This window comes from Rattus rattus, chromosome 12, assembly GCF_011064425.1.
Source record: "Rattus rattus isolate New Zealand chromosome 12, Rrattus_CSIRO_v1, whole genome shotgun sequence".
Taxonomy (NCBI): domain Eukaryota; kingdom Metazoa; phylum Chordata; class Mammalia; order Rodentia; family Muridae; genus Rattus; species Rattus rattus.
The window spans coordinates 31,099,625-31,117,826 of NC_046165.1; the positions used below are offsets into that span (position 1 = coordinate 31,099,625).

General features: G+C 43.7%; 1 protein-coding gene and 1 pseudogene across 5 annotated transcripts in view; one reads left to right on the forward strand and one right to left on the reverse strand.

The window, feature by feature from the left end:
* LOC116913842 overlaps positions 1 to 10,060 on the reverse strand; it is a 15,395-nt pseudogene extending 5,335 nt beyond the window's left edge.
* The window catches only part of Pcdh9 (protocadherin 9), a 1,039,432-nt gene that overhangs the window by 393,282 nt on the left and 627,948 nt on the right, over positions 1 to 18,202 (forward strand). The window lies entirely within an intron of this gene.

Genomic DNA, 18,202 nt, shown 5'->3' on the forward strand with positions numbered 1-18,202 from the left:
TGAGTCCTGAGGCAAAAAATGTTGGGAACCAGGTTGTGTCTGAACAAATGGACCATCAAAGGATTTTTTGAGAACTCGATGCAGACATTTGCATTTGTACCAGAATTATTGTTAATGTTGGCATTCATTCTACACTCCACCCAGCAGTTACCTATCAACAGCCAGGTAGGCCTGGCTTGCTATAAAAGGGACTCTTTGGCCTCTCTTATGTTCTCTGACTCTCTAACCCCTGTACTTTCCCTGACCCCTTTCCCTTTTTCTTCCCCTCCCCTATCTCTCTTCACATGTTCCCATCCAGCTTCTTCTCCTCTCTCCTCTCTTTCTTTTGAAAGAATAAAAAATGCAGCTAAGAAGTCAGAAGTTTAAAAAAGCCCTAAATACCTCAAATTCCAGACCCTGCCCTCTACCTGTAAGTAAAAGGTCACATTTCTTGAGCCTGCTCTCCCAGGAACTAAAAAAAGGACTTAAGATAAGGCCCTTAGAGAACAATCTTGAGAAATAGGAAGCTCCTCCTTGTGATATTTCACTGGTATTCTCGACATTTTCCAATGACGCCATCCCTGCCCCCTTGGGTTGTGGTTTCTCCCTTTAAATACCCTTTCTCTCAGCCTCTCAGGGTCGAACTCCACTGCCCCTGCATGGGATATGAGTCTCGACCCCAGTGCACTGGTTCCTATCAATAAACCTCATGTTTATTACAGCAAGGACGGTCTCACGTGAGTTCTTGGGGGGTTGCATCATCCCGAGACTTGAGTGAGGGTCTCCCCGCTCGGGGGGTCTTTCATTTGGGGGCTTGTCCGGGATCAGCGACCACCCTCATCTCCGAAGACCCACTTGGAGGTGAGATAGCATCTGTGTCTTTGTCTGTGTCCTTGTGTTTTGTGCCAGCTAAACTCTGGGTCTGTATTTGCTACTCTGGGTCTGTATTTGCTCGAGAGTTCTGGAGTTCTGGTTTTGCAGTCGCTCCCATCTCGGGCTGAGAAGGGAGGCTCATGTTTCAGGAGAGACGCGAGTGTGAATGGTAGACGCGCCAGGGGCTCACCGATTGTGCTGCCCTGGGAGACGTCCCAGGAGGTCTGGGGGAACCCCAGGGATGCCTGGGAGATTCCCGTCTGGGTGCCGGTGAGGATTTGGTGATTCTCCTGGACTGGAGAAGAGACCCTTCCTCCCAGCTGTCTGTATTTCTAGAGTGGTCTTTGTGTGTTTTAGGTCTTTGTTTTGTGTTACTTGTGACTTTGATGATGGGACTCCTGAGTTTGACTTTAGACCACTAGACTGGTAGAGCACATGATTTGTACTGTGGCAGACTTTTTGCTCCTTGGAGTGGCCGGCGTTTGATGTTGGCTGCCTCCAGAGGGCACCTTTGAATTAACCATTATTTTTGATCTGCTGTCATTCATCTGTCTGTGGTTGAGAAGGAAGAGTGATGTGGAATCTGCTCTCCTTCATCTGTCGTTGTAAGCTCCCTTCTAAATTAGTTCGGTTTTGTGGTGATCTCGCGGCGGCCGCTTGTTTTTTGTTTTTGTATGCACTTCTATTTTTTGTCTGTTAATCTTTTGATTGTCTTTCTGTGTGACTGAATGCTATTTGTCCTGTTCGGCGGACCTCTGTTTTCTGGACTCTTGTTTTCTCGCCATTCCACTTGAGAGGCTTGTTAGTAGCTGTTACAGGAGATACAGAATCCTACTAGAGGCCAGAAAAAATGTTCCAGACACAGATGGAAGGCCCTCACTTCTGCCTGTTGACTTCAATATGTCTGAAGGTAGGGAGTGCCAGGTCTACCGTCAGACTCCAATGGTGGGTCTCTGAGGGGCTGAAACAAACGCCCCACCAATTTGACTAAAGTAAAGAAAAGATATGAAGAAAAAGTTGCAGAAACTTGAAGGGTTAAGCTAAGTCACTGAGAGAGTTATTGTAAGTTGCAGAGAAAATAAGGTTGATGTGTGGTTCAGGGTCTGTGCACAAAAGTGGACAGCACCCAATAGCTGTAGAAGAAGATGCAGACAGAGAGACTGAAAAAAAGAAAGAAAGAAAGAGGACAAAAAGAGCAGAAAGCTAGGGAAGAAAAGAGACAAAAAGAAGAGGAAGCTAGAGAGCTAAAGAGAGATAAAAGACAAGAGAGGAACATATACTGGCCACCGTAGTTAGGGAACCTAGGAAGACAGTACCTGGCAACAGAAGAGAATTCCTGGCTAAAGATCAGTGTGCCTAATGCAAAGAAAAAGGACACTGGGTCAGGGACTGCCCCAGAAAGAACAAGAGGGGCCACTGGAGAGCCTCTCGGTCCTAGAGTGCTGGCTATGCGCAGAGATAGAAAGGAAGCCCGCCCAGTTGTTTTGTGGATACAGGGACCCAACGCTCTGTGCTCCTATGCCCCAGTGGGCCAGTATCCAAAGACCTTGGGTACAGGGGGCTACTGGCAACAAACAATACTTATGGACTGCCCGAAGAACAGTGGACCTTGGCGTGGGCCGGGTAACTCACTAGTTCATGGTCATCCCTGACTGCCCCTATCCCTTGTTCATGAGAAATTTGCTCTCCAAAATGGCTTGCGTGGGCTGAAATGGCTGGGTGAGGCCATGTGTATGCATATCTACAGACTGTGTATGTGGAGCTTAAGACCTGTCTCAGTGCACCAGTACCTGATGTTGGGAGATGTATGGCTTAGTGCCATTCTGCCTGGAACACATTGCTCCTGCCAGCCGGGCACTAACAATTATCACCCAATCCAGGACTTAAACTGTGATAGAGTGGCTGATGTTTTGCCTTTGAATAGAACATCCCAAAAGATGGGACCACTGGTCAGCTGCCATGGACTAGATTCTCCACCGGTTGGGGGCAATCTGGTCACCTTGCTGCCCAATCCTGACCTGGAGCCACCATAGCACGAGTGTCAAGTACTGGCAGAAGCCCATGGGTGGAGGAAAGACCTCTGTGACTGGCTGATTGACCCCTGCTGAAAGCCGAGGCTACCTTGTCTACAGATGGGAACAGTTCTCTTCATGAAGGTCAGAGATAAGTGGGTGCTGCCGTGGTGGACAACACAATGTCATCTGGAATGGCTGAACCCCAACCCCCCAGCACATCAGTGCCGCAGATGTCTTTGCCATCTCTTGGATGCCCTGATGAAGCCAGCAACTGTGAGTATTATTCATTGCCCAGGACATCAGGAAGGAAGAGATTCAGTGGCATGGGGCAGTAACAAAGCAGATAAAGTGGCTCGGGAAATGGCTATGCAGGAGCCTATCCTGGTTACAGGCCTGCAAGAGACAGCCACTGGGAACTGGGATTGGACTAAGGGATGGCCTCACTTAGAATGTACAACAGAAGAAAAGGCCCAAATTGCTTAAACGAAAAAAAGACAATGGCACGCTTGAGGGAAAACTATATTCCTCAGAGAACAAACAAAAGACTCACTTTGCCAAATACAGAAATGGACTCACTTGGATAAGAAGCTTGTCCAAGTAGTTAAGGTGTATGTAATAGACTTTAAGATTCTAGCCAGAGAGGCAGTAAAAAAATATAAGGTATGTCAGTAAGTGAATGCTTAGCAAGCAAACAGGGCAAAGAGACCTAGAGAGTTTAGTGAAAAGTCGAAGTGAACTTCACTGAGATAAAACCAGAAAAATATGATCACAAGTATCTCCTAGTGCTTGTAGATACCTTTCCAGGAATAGATAGAAGCTTTCCTCACCAAGCAAGAGACAGCCTCGGTAGTCATCAAGAAGATACTGGAAGAAATCTTCCCCAGGTCTGGAGTGCCCAAGGTAATCTGGTCAGACAATGGCCCTACTTTCGTTGCCAAGGTAAGCCAGGGTGTGGCCAAGTATTTAGAGGTCGATTGGAAATTACGTTGTATTTACAGACCTCAAAGTTCAGGACAGGTAGAGTAAATAAATAAAACTCTAAAAGAGACCCTGACCAAATTGACCATGGAGACTGGCGCAGACTGGGTGGCACTCCTTCCCTCTTGCTCTCTTCAGAGCAAGAAATACCCCTTCCAGATTCAGCCTTACCCCCTTTGAGATCTTATATGGGGCCTCAGCTCCTCTGACTGTATTAGATGATGTTACTGAACCAACATGTCATAGTAATAATGATTTGTATGCCAGGCTAAAAGACCTACAGGTGATACAGAAAGAAATCTCCTCACAGCTGGCAGCAGCCTATGCCCCGGGGACATCTGAGACATCTCATCAGTTCCAGGTCGGAGACTGCAGCTACATACAATGACACGGAGCCCAGACAGTCGAGCCTCGCTGGAAAGGACTGTACCTGGTGCTGCTGACCACCCTGACAGCCATCAAGTCTCAGCCCTCACCAGCTGCGTACTAGCTGTTGGGGCTGAGAGCTGGGACCTAGAGGGACACTCAGATCTTCAAAAAGCTCCCTAGACTTGCACATCAGATAAGTGGATACATCAGAGACGTGACTGGGAGGTTGCTATAATGCTCACTTGAGGAGTGTGCTTTAGAAACAAGAATTTCATGTTTGCCCTGGGTTCCATCGGGATAGGTGTGGGGATAGGCTTGATTTCTATTGCAAATGATGTAACATTGCATATGTTAGTACTCCTAACACTTCTTGGGACTGTGCCTCAGGGATCACAACCTGTATAAGTTTAGAAGTCCTAAAAGACAGTCATGACCTTTGTGTATAGGTTCAGATAGTGTCCAGATTAGAATCCTGATGCTAAAGACTTAGTAAGACAGAAAAGAGAGTTGAGAATTACTTAGGGCTATCTCAGGCGCAAGGGCAGCTACAAGGACATCTGATGTTGCCCTGCAACACAAGGATTATGGAGAATTCAGAACTGCCATTGACTCAGATATAAAAAGAGTAAAAACGACTTTTTAGCTGACCTCCAAGAATACCTAACCTCCCTCTCAGAGGTAGGCCTTCAGAATAGGAGAAGATTAGACCTGATATTCCTTAAAGAAGGAGTCTGTGTGCTACACTGAAAGAAGAATGTTGCTTCTATGTAGACCATTCAGGAGTAATTAAAGACTCCATGAATAAACTTAGAGAAAGGTTAGACAAAAGACAGAGAGACAGAGAAGTGCATCAGGGATGGTTCGAGAGCTGGTTTAGTAGATCTCCTTGGATGACTACTCTGATATCTTCCCTTATGGGACCCTTCTTAGTTTTGCTTCTGCTTCTGATTATAGGTCCATGTGTGTTAAAGAAACTAGTTACCTTCATTAGAGAAAGAGTGAGTACTGTTCAGATTTTGATGTTATGCCAACAGTATCATGCTTTAGGAGGACAAAAAAGTCAATATTATAAAGATACTAAAATTTAGTTCTATGATTATAACCAGCCACTAGAAGAAGTAGGGAATGAAAGAATAAAAAATGCAGCTAAGAAGTCAGAAGTTTAAAAAAGCCCTAAATACCTCAAATTCCAGACCCTGCTCTCTACCTGTACTACCTGACCATAAAGTTAGATTAAAATCTTAGAGAATAATCTTGAGAAGCAGGAAGCTTCTCCCAGGAACTGATGGACCATAAAGTAAACAATCTTGAGAAACAGGAAGCTCCTCCTTGTGACTTTTCACTGGTATTCTCGACATTTTCCAATGATGCCCTCCCTACCCGCTGGGGTTGAGGTTTCTTCCTTTAAATTCCCCTTGTCTTAGTTACTGGGGGTCTAACTCCACTGCCCCTTCGTGGGATATGAGTCTCAACCCCAGTGCACTGGTTCCTATCAATAAACCTCATGTTTATTACAGCAAGGACGGTCTCATGTGAGTTCTTGGGGGGTCGCATCATCCTGAGACTTGAGTGAGGGTCTCCCCGCTCCGGGGGTCTTTCACCACTATTATTAGTTTGCTTAAAAGTAACTAGCAGACACATGGACACACCAGTGAAGTGGGGTTTTGAGTAGAAGTAAAAAGATAGGAAATTTGATCATTAAAATGTAGCAGGTGATCAGATGAAAGACCTGGCCATCTCATGTGAATTAGTCTTTTGCTTAAGGTAGATTCTATATAAGGTGGGAGTAGGAGGTACCCTAAAGCTAGACCCCTACTTTCCTAAGTCCAGCCTCCATCTAAGCCCTCATGTCACTTGTGTCCGTGTAGTTTCCACAGAGCTCTGTGAGGTGCCTCAAATCATGACTCTCTCTGCTGCCTTTCAGGTCACATTGCTATCTAGAACAGAACAACCCCAGTCCATCATTCTGAGACTAGATACTTTTTCTTATGGCATTAGACCTCCCATACCTACTAGATTCTAAATCCACAATGAAACAAATTGACCCTCATGGGACACAAACTTCAGAAATCATTATCAGTAGGAGTAACTGTGGTTAAGAGCACTGAAGGCCATCAGGAACATCTCTCAGAAAAGATGCACATTCCTAGAATGAATGTCCTTAGCCTCTGCCTCCAATCTCTACAGCAGTCAGTATCTTGGTTATTTCAATCCAGAGCATGAGGAACTTGACTTCCATTAGACTCACCTCTCACCTGTTACTGCTGTATGGACACCGTCTCTCTCATTCCTGCTTCACGATGCCAGCAGTAATAGTGGTGACCGTGACCACTTAGACCCTTCACTTCCCTGCCACAGTCCTATGGCTTTTAACGTTTTCATGTTCTTCTTACAAAAGAATTGTGGGTGAACAGTCATTGTCTTCATTTTACAAACCTAGAAATGCGTTAAACAGCCAAACAGCACTGTCCTTCAAGTCAGCTTAAATATCACCCTTTTTAGGAGTCTCTTTGAGATGGTGCCTGAAGGTCTAAGCGTCCAGGTTAGCATCCTCTCTTCAGAGTCGTGGCTTTCAGGGAAGATGGAGACATCTACATCCAGTTTTCCTAGTTTTATGGGAAAGTCACTGCGCCTGCTTTCCATGATTCTGAAGCCGGAATGAGATGGAGTGAAGATGGCTTCAAGCACAGGTTCTGGGATATTATAAACACTTGATAATTAACTTGTGTATAATTTGCTCAGCAGGAGGTACCCCCCATTTTTTTTATTAACTTGAGTATTTTTTATTTACATTTTGAATGTTATTCCCTTTCCCGGTTTCCGGGCCAACATCCGCCTAACCCCTCCCCCTCCCCTTCTATATGTGTGTTCCCCTCCTCACCCTCCCCCCATTGCCGCCCTCCCCCCAACAATCCCGTTCACTGGGGGTTCAGTCTTGGCAGGACCAAGGGCTTCCCCTTCCACTGGTGCTCTTACTAGGATATTCATTGCTACCTATGAGGTTAGAGTCCAGGGTCAGTCCATATATAGTCTTTGGGTAGTGGCTTAGTCCCTGGAAGCTCTGGTTGGTTGGCATTGTTGTTTGTATGGGGTCTTGAGCCCCTTCAAGCTCTTCCAGTCCATTCTCTGATTCCTTCAACAGGGGTCCTGTTCTCAGTTCAGTGGTTTGCTGCTGGCATTCGCCTATGTATTTGCTGTATTCTGGGTGTGTCTCTCAGGAGAGATTTACATCCTGTTCCTGTTGTCCTGCAATCTGCCAAGCTCTCCATTAGCCTTAATCATTCTTCTCACTTACAGTCTGTGCAGATGCATAGGATGTTTTTCTCATTGTGTATCTCACTCAGCTACAGTGTGCTGGATAAGGTAGGTAGGATGAGGTCCGATATCTACCGAATGGCTATGACTCAGACCACAACTTTAAATTGATTTAGAATCAAACATTTCACAGATGTGGGATATATTAGTTAATTTTGTCCTCAGAGAGAAGTGTGGTGAAATGTAATTCCAGCCATGCAAGAATGCTTGATAGCGGAATGGTTCTTGTATAATTAAAAGAAACACTATACTTTTAAATTAAAAATATATTTATTTATTTTATATGTTTAGAGTTAGAGGCATCACTGTACACATGTGGAAGCCAGAAGTTAATTCATGGGAGTTTGTTCTCTCCTTTCTACATGTGCATTTTCAAATCATGTGAACATGTCCGTGTGTGTGTGTGTGTGTGTGTGCCCATAAATTCGTGCACACTCATACATACGCATGTAATTAATAATATTCTGAATATAAAGAGAGCATTTGTTTGAGAGAGTGCCCTATGGTGGGTTCAGCACTTATTGAGTAAAGTTTTTGTTGTCAACTTGATGATGCTTCACAAGGATGATGGGGATTCAAACTCTGGTCCTCACATTTGCATGGCAAGCGATTCACTAACTAAGCCTTCTCCCCAATACCCTACAACTACATTTATAAGCTTCTTATGTTTACTATATGATTAGTAGATAGAGATCAGATATATCCATTTAGATTCAAGTTGTACAGGTCCTTAGTGATTTTGAGAATATTAAGAGGTCTTTAGATGCCTGGTAGTTTTGACTCATCTCTTTAATCCCAGCACTCGGGAGGCAGAGGCAAGTGGATCTCTGACTTTCAGGCCAGCCTGGTCTATGACCTTGTCTTCAAAAACAAAAACAAAACAAAGAAAGAAAGAAAGAAAAAAGGAAAGAAAAAAGAGGTCCTCACAACACAAGTTTGCGGACTGCTGCCTTAGGCTAGCATGAAGTCTCCTGAGGAGATGAGACTCCTGATAATTTGCTATGGTCATGAGGCACTAATAATAAACGAGACCCACTGTTAGTAACAATGCTGATATTAATTTGTGAGGCAAAGCACGGGGTTCTGTGGTGTACATATACACAAGCCCACAGGCATGCACATATACTCACATGCTCATAGGTGAACAAATACATATTTGCTCCAAATTGTTTGCAACTAGAAAACCTTTTATTTTTCCCCAGAATGTGGAATATGTGCATACCCAGGAGACCTGGTAGAACAGAACCCTCCTGGAAGTATCCCAAGGAAGCATTGGAGACCTTGGACACTTGCATGGTGGAGCCCAGCTCCCCCTTACTCTGGTGTCAGGAAGGTGCAGGCCAGCTAAGCTGGGCATCTGCATCTTGTGCATGCAGGCCAGTTCCACAGATGGTTCAGCTAGTTCTTGGCCATGCATTCTTCTTGGCCTGAATCCTTTGTGGAGAACTGGTCTTCCATGGAGTTTGTGTTCCCAGGCACCTCAATCAGCCACTCCTTAGTGTCACCCAGGGAGGGCTTGTAGCCACAAGGGCATCACTACTGGCCATTCACCTCGTCCCACATGAGGTTGGTCCTCTTCTTGGGATGGATGCTCTTAAAGCTCTCCAACTACTACCAGCAAGTGAGAGCCCTGTGTCAGGCTCCTGCAAGCACACGACCACCGCCTCCTCCATGCCGGTGGTCAGCAGCTTCCACAGCTGGTTGATGAGATGCTCTGGGTTTTCCCACTCCAGGGCACACAGCTCGGCCTCCAGCAAGGCCCTGGCCTGGCACAGCACCATCGAGGGGTGGCTGTCAGAAGCCAGCAGGTAGGCCACGTCGAACTCCAGTTCTAGCTCCCTGTGCACCATGATGTGCTACAGCTTCTCTGCTTCCTCCTGCTCTTCCTTGGCCAGCAGCACCTCTGCATTCTGCCCCCCATGGCTCTTCCTTAGGTCTCAGTTCCCTCACTTTTGGGGATTTTAACTTTTAAGAATGGACAGAAAGTTTACAACTTGATGTTTGCCCTATACCTGAGCACCTATGTTGTCCGGAAACAGGAGTTTCCATTGCACAAAATGGGATTGTAAGACAGAGATTTCAGGAAAGAACATGGGTGAATATATTGAAACCATGCCCCCTCTCAAGGCACAGTCCATGAAACAATATGCTCCAACTTGCATACATTTAAAGGTATAGGAAAAAAAAATATTGGCCTCAGGGGAACAGTAAAAACTGTGGGAATTGGACTATATGTCACATGCATGGACCCTGGGTTTATACATTTCAGGGAGAAGAATCTCCCTCACCGAGCATATTTAGATTTTGGCTGTTAACAAAGATGTTCTATCCATATCAAGGCTTTAACCAACTCTCCCTATCCTCAGCAACTGAGTTGTAATGAAGTAGTGAGAACTCTGAAGTTGTGGAAGGAGAGTGTGCGAATGGGTGTTCCCTGGCTCAAAAGTGAGTCTCTGGAAAAGCCACTGCAGAAACTGGTCAGTCTGGGTGGAGGTAGTTAGCAAGTAAGCTATGGCATTTCCCAGTGACATCACCGGTAGTGTCTTCCCTGGAAATTCTCTTGTATCCAGGAAACACTAGAATCTTCTGTGATGTCAGCAGTGTTGTGGTGACACCAACTGCCTGAGCGATTTCCGTTCATTTCCTAATGGGTTCCCGAGGAGGCATGTTCTCCAGGATCCTCAGTCTCTTTCGGAGGGACAATCATATCCATGCAGAGACAAGACCAAGACAGAGGGAGGCCAGCCTTCTATCACGTTGGAGAACAAGACGAATGGAAAGGTCCGAGAGGAGGTCAAGTGAGTACTGGGCAGGGCAAGGGGAGCTTCCTGGAGGAGGTCCTTCCAGGAGTAGGACGTATGATTTAGAGCCTCAGTCTTCCTAAATGGCTGACCCAGACTCAACAATTTCTGATCATTAGTTTGACAGAGAACCAAGAACTGTTATATGTCAAGGGGCTTTCCTTGGACCTCTTTAATGTCATGGGCAGTGCCAAAGAATACCAGGATGAGCCTCTGTAAGAATAACAAAGTGTCTCTCTCAGGATAGGCTGTTGAAGCACTTCATTCTCAGCAGTGTCCTGTAGATTACGAGGGTAATTGATGCCAAGAGGGATACTCTCCTGGTCATATATCATGGTCTCAGTTACTTTGTCCTTGAACACATAGACTAGGGATTCAGGATGTTAAGCAGTTTGGACTCAAGGACTTGCCTGCCTCACATCAGACATTAGCTGAGAAGGTCCTCCAATTCTTCTTGTTTAGGCCAGCTTTAGAATTTCAGTGGCAGAGGAATGGCTTTAGGAGGTGTGGTCTATATCTATGATGGCCATATGTCATCATATGGCTATGATGGTGGGGAACAGGGACCTGGCTGAGGTCAGCTTAAAGATAGCTTTCTTGCTCTGTCAGGGATTCACTGTATCTGTAGAACTGTTCATCCTCAGACTTCTGTTTTAGACTAAGCATAGTTTTCCTTGACACTGTGTCCACATATATGCCTGTTCACTGGTGTTTATCCACCTACAGAGTCTGATCAGAAGGCATCATCCCAACCCTCCACAACACCTGTTGAGGAGGAGAGAATGAAGCGTTTGGAGAACCTCAAAACTGATCTCCACAAGATGCAGAAGGAGAGAGATGAACTCAGGAGGATCCTGGCGGATTACCCGGGAAAGAATTTAAATGACAGGTAGTCACAATGCAAGTTCTGTTAAATCCACATTTCCTCACATCACAGTAGGCTACAACTCCAGGGTGGGCTCATGGTCAAAATCACTTTCCTGATTGCATCAGAATGTGAAGTTCAGATGGGAATGAGATGGTGGCACAGGCTATTTTGATTCCTACAAACGTAAATCATAGCCTGTGGCCTGAATCACAGTCTGGGAATGAGGGTAGTAGTGTGTGAGCTCTCATTGTGTGGTTTAAGTAGCCTGGACAGGTGTTGGCTTGTGGGAATTTCTAGGTGCTCTGATTATGACCAATCATTGTTGTAATTGACGTGGAGGTGCTTTGGGTTCAATAGGTCCTGTGAAGAGCTGGAGGGGCCTAATCCCTCTTGCTGCCTCACAGTGTGTGACTGGACTGACAACAGGGGATCATTGGTTTTCTCTGATTTTATTCATTGTATTTTGAGATAATGCCACATCCTTGTATTTATTTGGCATTCTAATTGTATTTGAGAGAGAGAGAGAAAGAGAGAGAGGGAGAGGGAGAGAGAGAGAGAGAGAAAGAGAAAGAGAGAAAGAGAGAGTTAGTTTTGTGTGAGTTTGTGTGAGTTTGTGTGTGTGTATGCATGTGTGAGTGCGTTTGTGTGTATCACTTAAGATCTGGGTATTCTGTGTTCTGATTTGGCCTGAGAATTATCCTGTGTCAATTTCCATGGCATGATAATGATGAGGCTGAGAGCCTCACTTTGAGCAGTACAACATTTCACATCTGCTCACCTTGGACGCACAAGTTAATCTCCTGGTGTGTGTTATAAATTCTTTTTCCTGTAAATACTGTTCATGTTCCTTTGGGTTTTCATGTAGCAATAGATTCTATGATTGAGAATTGTTACCTAAGAACAGGAGAATAGTCTTCATGGGTTTCAGTTGGAGCCTGGATCGTGGCACAGGGTCCTCGAATGTTCTTGGCAAGCTAGTCAATTCCTTCAAACCCCGTCAGGGAGCTCAAGCAAATCAGCTCCCTCCTTTGGTTTGCTGGCACTGCTGTCCCTGTCTCCATAATAATAAACTTAATAAATACCAAATGGACCCAGTACCAAGGAGCAAGGGTGTGGCATGTCCTAGGCTGGGGTAGTTCAGGATTCAGTCTGAATTTGTGTAATTCTTGAATCCTTCATTCATAATGTTATTTGATCTTTGGACCATGCCCTACCACAGGAACAACTTTGAGTCCGAGATGCTCATGATGCAGCACGAGGAAGTGATGAGTGACATGAAGAAAATGAGCGAGCAGGTCAATAGAGCTTTGGTCAAATGTAAACACCTTACCCTGGAAAATGACTGGTACTGGTGAGTAACTTACAAGGTTGTGACCCCAGCACTAGGCACAGCATGTGTCAGCCCATTCTTATCTGTGAAGTAAAGTGAGGATCAGGCTTTATAGTGTTTGAAGCAGACCAGGAAGCCTGTCTCTAAGGAAGGCTCTAGGATACACGGGACACAGAAAGATTGGCCTCCAAGCGACATTCTAATAAAATGGACAAATAAGCACACGTAGGGATTAAGTCCACTTCTGGGAAAAACTTGAATCAATGGTGTCAGGTTTTTGAGAAGTGCCCTGAGTCCTCTGGAATGTTGCTCTTTTCTCCATTTGACCTGTCTCTAGGTTATGCTCCATGGCTACTGTGGACATGGACTATAATCTGGGGCTCTCTTTCCATCAGGACCCTAGAAGGAGGAATGGACTTGGAGAAGTGGGAGGAAGTTGGAGACTGGCTGGGATTCACCATTTTTTCTTTGTGTCTCAGCCACAGCTTCTATCCCCTCCTCACTGAGTTTTTTGAGCTGAAGAACAATGCCCAGAGAGCACGGAATGACAACAGGGAGCTTCTATGGGATCAGATTGCACTGGAAGAGTCCATTAAGGAAACAACAAGGATCTGTGGGGAAGCCAGTATGAAAATCCGTGTACCAAGCAGCCTCAGGTAGGATGAATGAAGCATCAAGGGCAGGTTTTCCTGATATCTAAGCATAAACCAAGTCAAACCAATTTAACCTTTCTCCATCTTATCCAGAACTCTCCTAGGTCTCATCCAGTTGTTCATTTCTTTGACCATTTACAAAACTTTCTGTGATGTTAGCTTCATGCAAGAAACTGGAGGATTGACAACCAAATCCTCCTGCTCAACTAGAAAATGCATTTCCTTAAGGGGATCTGTTGATCACACATTGCACACTTGCATGCCATTATGCTAGAGGGATGCCATGTGGTAGCCATCTTTGTAGTGCACAGAACTGATTAGAGTTCAGTTCAATTGCTAAAAGAATGACTCTCATTGTCAATTATGATGGGGCTTGTGGACTTTCTCTCCTTTTCCCCGTACATTGAAAATGGTCCCTTCTTTCTGTCCAAATCGTGGTTTACAGTGACAGAGCTTGAGAAGCAGTTTGTCAGTCCTGTTTTATGTCAGTGTTTTAGTGTTCTTTCCTGTGGCTTATGTCCTGGAGCTGACTGGATGAACAGGGATGTAAGAAAGGCTTCTCTCAGGGTGAGGGTTTGTGTGAGATATGTGAGGATTAGAGGGAAATTTTTCTCCAACTCTCTCAACCTAGTGTGCCCAAGAAGTGCATTCCCTGTACAGGTTTACTTTATAAGGGATGGATAGCAGTGTCTAAGCTCTCACTTGAAACATTTCCTTTGCCTAATCTGTATTCAACAACTGTTCCTCCAGCATGATGGCCTCCCCATTCTTTTCTGCTTCTCACTTATGATTTCTGTCTCTCTCTCTCTCTCTCTCTCTCTCTCTCTCTCTCTCTCTCTCTCTCTCCCTTTCCTCTCTCCTCTCCTCTCCATCTCTCTCTCTGATTTTCTCTCTCTCTCTCCTCCTCTCTCTCTCTCTGTGTGTGTGTGTGTGTGTGTGTGTGTGTGTGTGTGTGTTTGTGTCTCTGGGCACAGATGTGTGTGATTATGTTTATGGCTATGGTGCATATTGTACTTTGGAAATTGCTTGTTTTAATTGTGGTATGGGCGCTTACATGTAGAAGTGTGTTTATATGTGTGTTTGTGCATGTGTGTGTGTGAACTCATCAAGTTTCTGAACACAGACACATATGTATATACTTTTATATATTGTATAAGTCTATATGTACATATATAGAAACATGTAAAAGTATATATATATATGTGTATATATATATTCTGAGAGAGAGAGAGAGAGAGAGAGAGAGAGAGAGAGAGAGAGGAAGAGGAAATACAACTTTTCCAATTACAGTGAGCCAGAGGCCTAAAGAGGCTCACCTGCCCCCACCCAGTACTCTGTTGCCTGAAATCTGCCTCCTGTGCACAGCCTTGTGAACTTGCTAAGCAGGCTTGGCTAACAGGCCTCGATGTCACATTTCTAATTCTTGATTTTCAGGGGAATACTCTTTATTGGCTGAGGTGTCTTTAGGCTATGCTCACTTTGTACTTACCCCATTCCGGGTTGTTTTTGTTTTCCTTATGCCACAATAGTAGACTGGGTGATCTCTTCTATTACCATTAACTGGGAAACTAACCACATTCTGCAAAATACTCTGCTTGTGTGTGTGAACAAACATTTTTGGCTGAGTTCAAAAGTGTGTATGTCTGGGTGTCTGTCTGTCTGTGTCTGTATACATACATATCTCCATGGACAATATAATCTTCTAATGACCAGGATGAGGACAGAATGGAGGAAAGTCTGCAGGACCCCCTGAATCAGAAAAAACTGGTCACTGAGCAAAAGGCCTTGGCTGAGAAGATGCAGCATCATTTCGGTGTCACTGAGAGGATTTGAAAGCACAGGATGAGAGGACCCAAGTAGATTCCCTGTGCTTATAAACTGTCTTATTGTGTGTGTGACTTTCTACATAGTTCTCAGCATCTGTCAGCTAGGAGCAGCTCAGAATATTATTCTTGTCCATTTTAAAAGAAATTCCATCCATGAAGTGTATGTGATCCATAGAGATTCTGGCTATTGTGTGCTGATCCCTCCAGTCTGAGCTCTCTTGTATTATCTGAGCCCAGTGCCCTTAAGTCTCCCCACAAAGAGTTTTACAATACCCATAAAGAAAGGAGTGGTATAGTTTATTTTCTGCATCAGTATCTCATTTAGAGTTCAATGCCTACCCTTGGTAAGATTTCCATGCAGCATATTCTTGCCAAATATAATATCACTTCAGTGTGCATGTACTTCTTGAGATATTGTTTCTCTGGGTCTTTGCAGATATTGAGGTTGTCAGGTGGACCCCAGGCATATTCCTGCACCGGAGGAATAATAATAGTCTTCATTTCAGTGATTCCCAGGCCTCCAAGGCCTTCCTATTGTTTTCTAGGTTGTTCACATCTCTCGTCATCTGACATTGAGACATTGCTACATGATATTAAAAATATAATATATATGGATGATAGAATTATCTGCTGTTACATCAATTTTTCAGCAGTTTTAAAAACTGGGAAAATGCAGGCCCGTGGATCTCCCCTTCTCTCTTGGGCATGAGAAAATGACATCAGATGAAAGATCATCCTGGATTATCCTGCTGAATTGTGCTGTTGTGTATGGGATAAGTGACATGGCAGGTCCTCACCAGTCCTTTTCCACCCCTAGGTCTGAACACTGCAGCAGAAGCTTGCCCATGGCCCAGACCAGGACTACAGCTCTCAGAGACAGAACTGTCCACCAGGAGCACTGAGGGTGCAAAGATTGACAACACCTCCCGCATCTCAGTCCTTGTAACCGCACCAATCTTGGGCTGAATTGAAAGACCTTGAGATGGCATGGAACACGCCTCACGTTTAACTTAACTTGACGATTTATCCATCAACAATAACCACCTCAGAGGCGCCTACATTTATCTTGGAAGAGATTTTTACCATCTTCCCTGCCCCGTTTGCTGTGTTTAAGGCCAGCAACAGGCTGGAGTTATATGTTGAAAATCAGCAGGAATTGAATGCTGACTAATTTATTTGTTATATTTGGTTTTTACTTTGACGTTTGGTTGTTTTATGCATTTGGTTTTATTTGTTTAAGTTTGAAGTATTGTTTTTCATTTGTTAACTTTAGTTTTTTTAAATTAATATGCCATATTCCTAAGGTTATATACACTGAACTCATTGACTCCCCAATTTAAAATGTTCTTGAATAATGTTTGTCTATAAATAAAAATGTGACCTTTAACCCTTCACTCACAAGACCGTCCTGAGTCGTGTGTGGTTCTTCCTCCTGTAACAGCACAAGTGTAAGGCAACAGTGGTTTTCTGCAAGTCTCATGCAGCTTAGGCTTCATCATCAGTTCACAGCCAGAGCTGCACAGGAAACTGTGCTCTTGATGTAGACAGTGTCTCACGCTCTGTGGAACCCACCTTCATGATGAAAAATATCCTTGCTTCATCCCTGTGCTCACAAATTTAGCTTCCTTTATAATGAAAAAGAAAGGAGAAACACAGAAGTATTTCTCTAATACATTAGAGGAAATAAAAACATTCAGTATGGGAATATAAAATGTTCAGGACACACAGAGTTTGATGCCTGTGGATTCCTTGAAATATAGTATCAGGTATGGCTGCACATTTAATGAATTCCACCAATTTTGGAGGAATGAACATTTTTACTATTTTTCTTGTTGGTTTGTTTGTTTTTATTGATAATGATGCTTTGCTGAGTTCATTTTGATATATATCATAGCTTCTTTTGGGTGGAGGTCTTACAGTTTTGAATTATTTCTTTTAGGCAATTTGTAGTGGATATTTGTATCTATATTTCAAATATTATGCCCCTTTCCAGTTTCATCCCAGAAAACCCCTATTCTCTCCCCAGAACGCCCACCTCCATGTGGGTGCTACTCCATGTTCTTGTCCTCTCCCTCCCACCTCCCCATATTCGTTTGCATGCAATTCTGCAGCGGCCAGCAGAGGGCAGTGGATTTCACTCGGACCTGATGTGACAGAGAATTGTTAATTGACCCTTAGGTTCTCTGGGATTCAAATTCTCAAACAGATGAGCTATGTCTCCAGTCCCTGTCCTGGACTTTTGTAATGAATTCTATTATTTACAACTTGTCTGCCAATTCTGTGAGTTCATTGAGAGAGCATTTTCTAATTTGTCATTAATGATTTTTTAAATGACCGTTTACAGAAATGGTAAACATTATTTCCTTGTGCACATTCACTAGTGGGCTTATATAAAACATATTTGAAAAAAAACACTATATTTAAAAAAAAAATCCAAATGGGCTATATATATAGGTAAAATGATATAATATAGAATATAGATATATATAATCATAATATTTATTCTATAGTTGAAGACCCTCAAATGATTTAGAAACTCCCAATAAATATTTATCATCCTTGACACTACAGAAATACCAAATCAAATTATTCTGAGATATTTTTCATACCTTTCTGTGAATAACTTGGTTAGTAACACATAAGAGAATTCACTTTTACTGATTATGTATGGAGCAAAGGAAATATTGAGGTTCTCCTGGTGGCAATGCAAAATTTCTGTGCAAACTTTGGAAACTAGTATGCTGTTTCTTCAGGAAGGTGGTAATGGTAAAACCTCAAGATACAACATAGGCATATATCCTCATGTTGATTCATCCTAATATAGACACCCTTTTCAATTATGTTCGAAGTGAACTCTCTTATAATATTGTGAATTTGGAAATATTCAAGTGGTCCTTATGAGATGAGTGCATAAAAAGCATGAATTGCATTTCCAGACTGGATTGTTGATCAATAACTGCCAAAAGGGAAAAAAGGAAAGTAATTTTAGGACAATGAATGGATCTTGTAAAATCATCCTGGATGAGGTGATCCAGATCAATGAGGACAAATGGGATACATATTCACTTTAATCTGAATGTTACTTATTCCATTCATGTAATCAGAAGGATTCAAGTTTATGTAAGGGTTGAGGGTTTCATTTTCGGTAAGTGTTTTGCCTTAGATCACAATACGTAACTGAACGAAGCATACCGA